The following is a 10,604-nucleotide window of genomic DNA, read 5'->3' on the forward strand; positions in this document are numbered from 1 at the left end:
AATGAAGTAATTAGATACTATACATATTACTATTCATAAATTTTAAAATGATAAAAATAAAAATATCAATATTAATAATCTAATATTTTTAAATTATGAAGAATATAATAACAAAAATATAAAACATAATTTTTTTCACAATTACTTGATTGTTTTTTACTGACACAAATTTAATTAGAGGTGGATGTGGGGGGAGTTGAGAGAGAATTTTAACAATCTATAATTAACAAAAATCTAAAAAATAAAAAGTTTTTCTAAATTATATGATTAATTTTTGTCATGGCCCAAAATCCAAGGGTCATGGTGTCACTCGTCGCGGCGAATCTTGACGAGTACACCTATCACCCAAACTGATACACAAGGGGGAAGACAAAAATACCCCCAAGGTAGGGTTTCTAGTACTAAGTCGAACCACATAAGTAATTATAACAATGTAGAAAGAACGCATCCAAATACTATACATTGGCAAAACTATGTGTAAATAGTGTAAGAACTTCTAATATAATCCATGAGTCGAATATACAGGAAATAACCACCAAGAAACAATCTCTGTCTCTGAATACTAATAAAGATATAACTAATACAGAAGGATAGAGGTGAACTCTGGATGTAGGAATGTCCAACCACTACCTTGAGAAATCTGAAGGCACCCGAAATCAATTAGTCTGAGGCGCACCCGAACCTGAAGCTGCACCAAAAGAGTGAAGTAGGAGTGAGTACGGTCCACTTGTACTTAGTAGGTATCATAGGCCGACCAAGCAAAGTAAAAATAAATCATAGAAAATACACACTAAGGGCACACCACATACAATCAGAAAATGTCGCACAACGGTAACCCACACCGCTTGCACTAACAGTTCTAATATATCACATATATTGCAACAACACACCAAGATAGAACACAAGAATACGTTATATCACACACAAGTAGAACAAGGGAGAACATATAGATACAAGATCATCAAATACAAGTAAAGGAAGATAAGACAAATACATAGATGACAAGTCAATATTATGATGATAATGCACGAGGTCATTGCACAACCTCCGAAAATGTTGCACAATTCCCGTATACACCCACAGAAACAATACTCACAACGTGGGACCCATAGGGGGTTCGTCAATTCATATACAATCCATATATTAATATCTCTTCCCCAGCACATCCCTTGGAGAGGGTTATAAAATCTGATGTTTCCAGTATTTTCAAAATTTTTAGTATTTCCAGTATTTTCAATATTTCCAAAGCACATAGGACACAAATTAAATATGTTAAACAACAAAAACAAGTATATACAAAACATACAACAAACAAGTGAAATTATGCGTATGATGCCATAAGGATAATAATGCAATGTTCATGACCCATAATAATGAGTATTTCCACAACCAACCACATGAGGTATTTTCACAACCAATCATAACAATACATTTTCACAACCACGTGAGCCAATATCCACTCATTGATTCCATCATCCATGAATTTCCACATGTTTCACATGCCAACAAGTATGAATATATCACAATACACTAATGGTACCACATTAGACATTTCAACAACACAATATAATTATTTGTATGTATTCAAGGATATCAATATCACATAGGACTCCCACACGATCATAAATATCACATAATATCTCATTTTCAACAATTACGTCACATATAGGCTCCCACACGGGCACAACACATAGATAACAATTTTTCATGATTAGCTCACATCCTTAACATGCATTTTGTACTATCATTCACTACCTAACCCAGTCTGACAGAGTTAAGTCATAACCTACCTCGAATGACTAAATCGATCTGCTACACTTTGAATTCACGATCTTACTTTTTACAAATAATTATGAATTCTACTAAAAACATCAAATATAAAATATGTGTGTCAAAACAAAACCAATGACACCCATATTGACTACTTTTAATTCGGGATCAAAACGAACATCCGAAATGAATTTTCAAAAAAGAAAAAAATCGTAACTTTATTTCAAAAATATGTTTCCTAAATTTTTAGGAACCTTCATCTAAAAACTCAAGTCAAATCGAATAAAAAACGAGGTTCAAATAAAAGAAAAATCACTTTAAAGCTTTACAAGGTAACATTTTTAAAATTCGGGTTAAAATCAAGACTCGGAGTTGTTTTGAAGATTAAATTGATGAAAAACTAGTAATTATAAGAGTAAAATATTATTCAAGTGAAAAGGAGTGAAATTGGGATTTAAAATCCAGCCTTAAGATTTTTGGGGTTTTGAAAAATTAATCAAAAAATTACTAAGAAAATGGGTGATTTCTTACCTTAAATTCGTAAGAAAATCAAGAAATAAATGTTAATCTAACTTCCCAAGTTCCCACAAGCTTTACTTTTAAGCTCTCACACTATTTTAGGATTTAACTCCTAAGAGAAAAAGTGAAAGAATGAGCAAAATGAGCAAAATGAGAGGGGGAAATATGATTCTTTTTTGGTAAACGAAAATTTCATTTCACCAAAATTGTTCATTACAAACCTAGGTGATTGCTGACCAATCACCTCTCATCTCATAATTCTACTCATACAATTAACTTCTGGCTATCTAGGAGTACATCAAGGATAAGTATTAAGGTTCTGCAAGTGTTTGTGTCATTTAATTACAAAGTATCCTTTAGTATGTATATGCAGTGCTATATCTCTACAAATTTTATCACTAGAATAAGTTCCCTTTCTAAAATCTGAGTGTGTTCCTGGTTGTCCAGATGGAGTAAATCATCATGCTGAAAAATGCTGCTACTACTTCTCTGAACCCCACTTCATGTTTTAGTCCTGTCATCAACCATTGCACCTCTGTATTCTAGCTTCCAATTTTTCTAACTTTTCCAAGCCAAGTAAGTAGTCTTCTCCAGATACCCTTAGTGATGCTACACTCAAAAAATAAATGGTCGATTAGTTCATCTGCTGCATCACAGAATACACAAGTTTTAGGGACTTGTATGCCAATCTTTAGTAGTCTCTTTGTCATAGAGCTAACCACAAGTTGAATTTGTGACTAGGCTGCATGTGAGGTTGTAGAATCATCTTCTTCCATGCTACTTTAGGGTACTGAGGTATCTGTAATAAGTACAACATCTTGATGCCGAATTTCTCTCCTTTCTGCAGTTGCATCAACCTATCCAACATGTGTCCTTGCAATTGTTGTGTCTCTATAACCAGTTTCCCGGTATTCAATATCTTCCTAATTACCCAAGAGACACTTTTAGGTAGAGGGATTTGTTCCAACTCCTGCTGCTTTATATAGAAGTATGGAGCCATTTTATCCACAAGCAATCTTTTTTCATTGCTACTGCCCATAGATGTCTTGCTATTGCAGCCTTGTTCCATAGGTATGAGTTGATCACATTCAGCCCTCCTGCACCCTGTGGTAAACATACTTTCTCCCAAGAGACAAGTGTCTTTTAAGAGATTTCATTCTTGCCAGTCCACAAGTATGTTCTACATATTATCTCAATGCACTTCAGTACCTTTTTGGGGATCAAAAATACCTGTACCCAGTATGCCTGCATACCAAATACCACTGCCTGGATTAATTGAAGCCTTCCTGCATAGCTTAATAATCTTACAAACCAGCAAGTGATCTTTGTTGTTATCTTCTCAACCAAGGTCCAACATAGAGCAATTGATAGCTTCCTGGTAGCAATAGGTACTCCCAGGTATTTGAATGGAAATGTTCCAGCACTATAGCCTCTCTTCTGAAGAATGCCCCTCTTCAAGTTATCTGATATACCAGCCAGGAATAAAGAGCTTTTATCTACATTTACTTGCAAACCTGATGACGCGTCCTATTTCGAACCGGTCGAAACAGCACACAACGTATGGTGGCTATGTGTTTAATGCGACTTTTAGGTTTTGAAAATTCATTTTTTTTAGAGTTGCCACCTAACTTTTTAGGAAAATTAGGAAAAATCATTTTTTATGTAGAAAATTCTGTTTTGGTCTATCGAAAACATTTGAGATTCTGAGTAAGGGCTTTGATTACTCAAGGGAAAGGTGTTAGGCACCCCTCAGAGCCTATCCGAAGATAGTCCTTACGCTTAGTTTAGGAAAATGTTAGGAAAAACTCTATTTTTGTCATTTGCTTAAAATGGTGAGAAGAAAACTTTCTTATTATTTATTATTCAAAAGAAAATTTAAAGTACATCAAACATGACGCTACCACATACAAAAAAAGTAATGCAATTAGCCAAAATATACATGCGTTTTAAGTATGAAAAGGATGATACTATAATTTTCTACATATTGAAAAATTTTAAATCTTGTAATTCTACAAGAGACATTGAAAGAATATGTGGATTAAACTATAATTATTAATAAAGTAAATAAAATATTTTGTGAAACGTACTTCCAAGAGTGTGAAAAATAAGTGTTGATTTATAGAGATGTCGAAACTATGTAAAATAATAATGATAATAATAACAATTATGATAATAATAATAATGAATTAAAATAATGACGATAGTTTCGGTATGACAATAATAATAATAATAATAATAATAATAATAATAATAATAATAATAATAATTGTAAATATATGGTGTAAATAATAACAGTAATAATAGGTATGATGTAAAATAGTTATTATGAAAACAATACGATGTACCTAGCATGTGGTAGCGAAAGAATGTATTTACCTCACGTTTTATAATCTTTCGAGAATCTGAAAACTCGAAGGTACATTAAAAATAGAAAATAGCTCAAACGTTATAGTTATGTACTAAAAGAGAAGTTAAAGTTGGTGAATAAACTCTATTGGAAAAATCTAAAATTTTGACGACTTTCTCGATAAAATTAAAACTGAAAATCTATTTATTTATCTTTTGTTATAGTTTAAAGAAAAATGTGAAGGTCGCTATGCTAATCTCATTTAAGATATCGATAAGGAGTTTTTTCAAAAGAATTAGCAGATTATGGAAAAAATATTTTCCTTAGCGATAGCCGCGTGTTATTTGCGAAAGTTGAAATGTTAAAACCACTTCTAAAGGATCGACAATTAACAAGATAGCATAAATAATAATTAAGTAAAGTTAACTAAAAAAAATTCAATAACAAGAGTATCGTTCTAAAACTCAACATGACAAGTATAAATTAAATTCAAAGAAGATAAGAGATACTAGACTCCATTTAGGAGCTTGGGCTTCTAATTTGCACAATTCCGAAGCTCTGCGATCCTAGCAATGTTTGACCCGAAGCTTGGGTCAAAAAGGAGTTCCGCAGCGGAACTCCAACTCCTCAGTTCACAGGTGAAATTAAGAGAAGATAAAGATTAGTAACTAATCGGGTGATTGGAGAACAAATTGAATAAAGAGCATATGCAGAGACATGTATACATACTAAGTATTAAAAAAGAAGCTTATTATTAGCCAAGGAATGCCCTATGTTTCAACTAAACAGATAGCAATAGTTATTTAACTTAACACGCATAGAACTTAAATAATTGAGAAAAATATATGACCTTATTTATGCTAATTTTAATTAAAAAAAAAAACTTCTTATGTTAATCGCAAAAGCAAGGTTTATTTCACAACTACATCAAATAAGTTTCTAACAAATTCCTTAACCCAAACCGGGAGCGAAACATTAGGTCCTTCACTCGAGAGTAGATTCAAAGTAGCCTCTCAAGTGTATACCGGAACTGTTTTGGTTCTTCTGTATTTTTCATGAAATTAGTACCTAAATTTCAGATTAATTCAAGCGAACTTCTAAAAGAAACTGTTCTAGCATTAAACATTCTTGCACCTCTATACTCAAACAAGAAGAGCATCAAAGTGTACCAGATGTTACACTGAAGCACAACTATTTGGACCATTAAACTTCCTGATGCATCACCACACGTTCCCTTTAACAAAGGAATCCCCATAACCAAAGCGTTTGGTAAAGTGGAAAGTGAAAACAAAGTATTGGGACCATTCAAGAGACAAGATTCAAACTTTTCACTTCATAAAATAAAATACAGACCAGAAAAGCTGATTCTTGATCACAAAAAAAACTCTCATGGGATTTTGCAAGAACACGAGAATCAAACTTTTCACTTCACAACACAAAGTAGATATCAAAGGGATTTTTGGAAAAAACTCACATGGGTTCTTCAGGAACACAAAAAGATTTCAAACTTTCACTTACAAAGCAAAGTAAAGATCAAAAACTATTCATAAGGGACTTTCAAGAACACAAAAAACATATCAAAACTTTGCTTCAAGAACAAAACCCCACTAGAGTTTTTCTCTATTACTTCACTACTAAACCATTAATACCAGGAAATGTGAGTGGACCTTTAAGGTTAAAGAAAGATATTGCTACAATAAAACAGCTAACACCTACTAGTGATTTTGTGTGTGGGAGGTGGTAAGTGTCCCGTGGAATTAGTCAAGGAATTTTCAAGAAGAGGAATACAAAAATGGCAAATACACGGATGACAAAAATAAAGGAAACATGGATTATCTTAAAGAGGAAGTATGAGCTTTATGAGTGTTGGGTTGTTTCCAGCACAAAGTCATGAATAAGAGTTCAATCTTTCAACCAAATTTTCAATCTTTCAACCAAATTTGACCCCTTAAATTCATTAAAGAAGTTGGCAAGTAGTTGCTGGGAGCAATACAAATTTTAAAATCATTTCTTATTAAGTATAGGGTAATTAACATGGGTCACTAGTTTTGAAACCCAATCGAATTTTAATGAAATCCAAGCACTTGGTGAAAATGACTCATTCTATAAATTAATAAACTTACCTGTAGGCATATACATCTTCTTTCTATATAAAGTCCAAGTTAAACATTATTGCGATTGAACACAATGAACTAACTTTATTGCCATTCTTTAGAGAAATGGATGAAAGCCTTTCCGAATCAAATACGATAAAGACCATATTTATAACAAACAAGTACTCACAATATGGCAAAATGCAATATAAACAAAGAACAAGCAGTATCCATCACATAAAATTAATTCTCAACTAACTTTTGTTTCCAACAGTCGTACAATTACACGAAGGCACAGACGACATAATCACAGACCCATGTATTCGCATACGAAGTAAAAACATTAAAAAAAAACAGCAAAATCTGGGAAAAAACACCACAACAACATACCTTTAATCCAATTCCACAAAAAACAAATCTATTTTCTTTTTGCCTTAAAATCATATAGATCTTATTTTTCGCAAAAAGAAAAATATCTACAATGCTTACAACAAATTTAAGAACGCAACGACATCACAAGTTCAATTAAACTGAGCGAGAAAAAGAGGTGAATATCGAAGTTAAAGTAGGCAGACCCGCACCTTTTTGAGGGCAGCAAATTGGAGCGACGACGACAAGGATTCTTCAACGGCGACTTCAACTCCAAGGATTTCGAATGTCTGCGATCTAATTTGCTCTACTTTCACTGTTTTTAATACTAATTTTTCGCTCGTTTTCTTCCAATTTTCGACCTTCAAAGCTTGTCTTTTCTAGGATTGAAGAACATCCTATTTATATGCCAAATCCGGACTCAAAGGTCCGGATTTGAAGCCAAAATTAAAGCAAATTGAGATAGGATTTTGAAATTCAAATCTAAGTCTCCATTTTTCCACAACTATCATGATGGAATGCAAGATTTTTCAACTCTTATCCCCAATTTTGTGTTGATTTTCACTGTTGCGCGGATTTTTGGGGTGCAGGAGATGGTTGTGCAGTGGTAGCTGGAGGTTTGTCGGCTATGGTTTGCTAGGGTGGTGGTGGAGGAGAAGAGAGAAGAAAGAAGGGGAGAGGAGAGGAGAGGAGAGAGGGCCATTGTTGCTTTTGTGTTCTGAATTGAAAAGATAGAAGAGATGGGAGATGGTCACTGAAAGTGGTATTGCTGATTTTGCTGACTAAAATATGGGTCGTCCGATTGTTTGATCGGACGGTCTAAATTTAATATAAAGATAAAATAAATAAATTATATATATATATATATATATATATATATATATATATATATATAAAAATAAGTATATAATTAGAATTTTTAAGATCATTGGACATGAAATTTTGACGGACTCGATTAATTTGTGCTAGCCGGGTGATTTTTGACTGATTTTGATTCGTTTGATATTTTAATCGGATGATCTTGAAGAGATTACCCCTTAAAAATAATAAAAGGGAAAATGTATGTACATATAGACAAATATATGAAAAATTGATTTGAAACGACTATTTTTCTAATTCGTTTGATACTTGATCAGACGATTTGAATTTAATTTAAAGAGAAGAGAAAAAGGGAGAAAATAAATAGATAATTAATTAAATAGAAATAAATTATATATATCTACATATATATAAAAATAACTAAAAAATTTCAGAATCCTTTGAATTTAAAATAAATCGACGGATCAGATTAAATTGTATCGGTTGAAGTGGAATGGCAAAGCGGGCATAGAAATTATACTATGTTTCAGACTAATTTTTAGACTCTTGGTTGAAACTTATAGAATAAGGGTTGGGTTCGGATGAAATAAAAATTAAAGTTGGATTATTGTTGGTCCGAATACTCTTTTCCTACAGAAATTAATTTTATCAATGCTTCTTATAATCCTAAAATTATTTTTTGATTCGTACATTCATAAATTACAGACATAATTTGAATACGCGTCTAATTTAATATATTTATTTTTTAGATTTATCTAATATTAACAAAACATACTTGTATGTGTGTAACAATAAGAATATAAATAAATATATCTGAAATAATAATATAATAAAAAATATATTTATCTTATATAACAAAATATACATATGTATGCGGTCACAATATAGCTTTAAAAGAAATAAAAGATGCGAATGCGATTACCAAAAGATACATTGATGTTAAAATATTTAATTATATTTGATTAAAATATTTATTTATAATAAAAAATAAATTTCCTTTATTTTAAAAATTTGTAGAAATAGAGAAAGAAAAAATAAGAATCTTATTTCTTATTTAATTTTTTGAAAATTAGTTAGGGACAAGAACATCGAAGAAATTAATTAAAGGGAAAGAACGAGCCAAAATAGGGTATCAACACCTGACACTGAAGAGAACCTCCTAAATGTCTAGTTAAGAAATCTGATGGACCCTATTTCAGCTTTATAAAACATCAGTAGATCATCAGCAAAGCAGACATGTATAGCCCCCACTTTCTTGCATCTAGGGTGGAGTTGGAAGTTCTTATTCCTGGCCAACTGCTTTAGTAACCTGTTTAAGTATTCTATAGCACGTACAAACAGGTAAGGTGACATTGGGTCACCTTGCCCGATACCCCTCCTGTCTTGGAATGACTCAGTTAGCCCACCATTTATAGTTAAGGAATAAGAAACAATGGTTATATATACGCCATTATCCATTCTACAAACTTACTAGGAAATCCTATCTCTATCATTAATCTTCTCAAGAATGACCAATCTAGTGAATCATAAGTCTTTCCGATGTCTACTTTGAGAACACACCTTGGAGATATGTCTTTTCTATTATAGCCTTTGAATAACTCATGAGCAAATATGATGTTGTCAGTAATGCATCTCCCCTCAATAAAGGCTGATTGTGCATTCCTTATTAGATCCCTTATAACACTCTTCAATCTTCTAGTAATCACTTTAGTGATCATCTTATACATAGTTGTACAACAAGCATTATGTCTATAATCTTTTACATGAGTAGGGGAAGGTACTTTAGGGATCAAAGTTATTGCAGTACAGTTGATTCTTTGAAATGAATCACAACATTCAATAGACTAGAGTGTACCTCATCACAGCATGTAGTGAAGAATTCAATGGGAAAACCATCAACTCTTGAGGCTTTCTCCTTTGGCATCTTCTTGATTGTTGTTTTTACCTCCTCAGTTGTTACCTACTGATCAAATTCATCTGTTACTTTCTAGTTAAACAGTAGCTTTCTTGAATTACCTCAACATCTGGACAAGGGTGCGTCTCCCCTTCTTTCCCCATTAGATTGGAGAAGAATAAAATAAACTCAGCTTCTATGTCCTCAGGTTCAGTTAACTTGACCCCAGTCTCATTGTGAACAAAAGTAGTAGTGTTAATACTTGATATCATCTTCCACTGAGCATGGAAATATCTTGTATTTGAGTCACCACTTTGTATCTATGAGGCTCTTGCTTTCTGTCTTATCACCTGCTCTTCTACTTTGCTCCACTTCTTCATTTATGCCAATGCTAGCTTTTCCTGTTCACAAAATTGAGCATTACAAGGGCTCACAGCAATTCCTTCTTGCACCACTTCTAGTGTTTTCCTGAAATTTTCTAAATGTTGTTGGTACGCCGCAAGGTACTTGTTCAAGTCCTTAATAGTTATCTTCACAACCTTCAGCTTATTCCAGATAATCTGCATTGGATCACCAGTTATCCTCTTAGCCCAAGCCTCTTACACCTTCTTTTTGAACTCAGGATGGTTCATCACGGTAGAGTATAGTTTAAAAGGCTTTGGATACAATGCTTTGGGTGTTGTTTGCAGCAATTGATCATAATTAGAGAGTGATCTTACACCCCTGGAATCATATAGTTAGCCTTAATATGCCCCTGATTCTGCAACCACCAGTAGTTCCCATGTGAAGTGGC

General features: G+C 32.8%; 1 long non-coding RNA gene across 1 annotated transcript; it reads right to left on the reverse strand.

The window, feature by feature from the left end:
• Window positions 1–2,440: 2,440 nt before the first annotated feature.
• LOC107871412 lies at window positions 2,441–7,866 on the reverse strand. The gene is made up of 2 exons (XR_001674718.2): window positions 7,311–7,866; window positions 2,441–3,752 (listed from the first exon to the last, which is right to left on the reverse strand). It is a non-coding gene; the product is annotated as an uncharacterized LOC107871412 (long non-coding RNA).
• Between the last annotated feature and the right edge of the window lie 2,738 nt (window positions 7,867–10,604).

Source organism: Capsicum annuum, chromosome 1, assembly GCF_002878395.1.
Source record: "Capsicum annuum cultivar UCD-10X-F1 chromosome 1, UCD10Xv1.1, whole genome shotgun sequence".
Classification (NCBI taxonomy): Eukaryota; Viridiplantae; Streptophyta; class Magnoliopsida; order Solanales; family Solanaceae; genus Capsicum; species Capsicum annuum.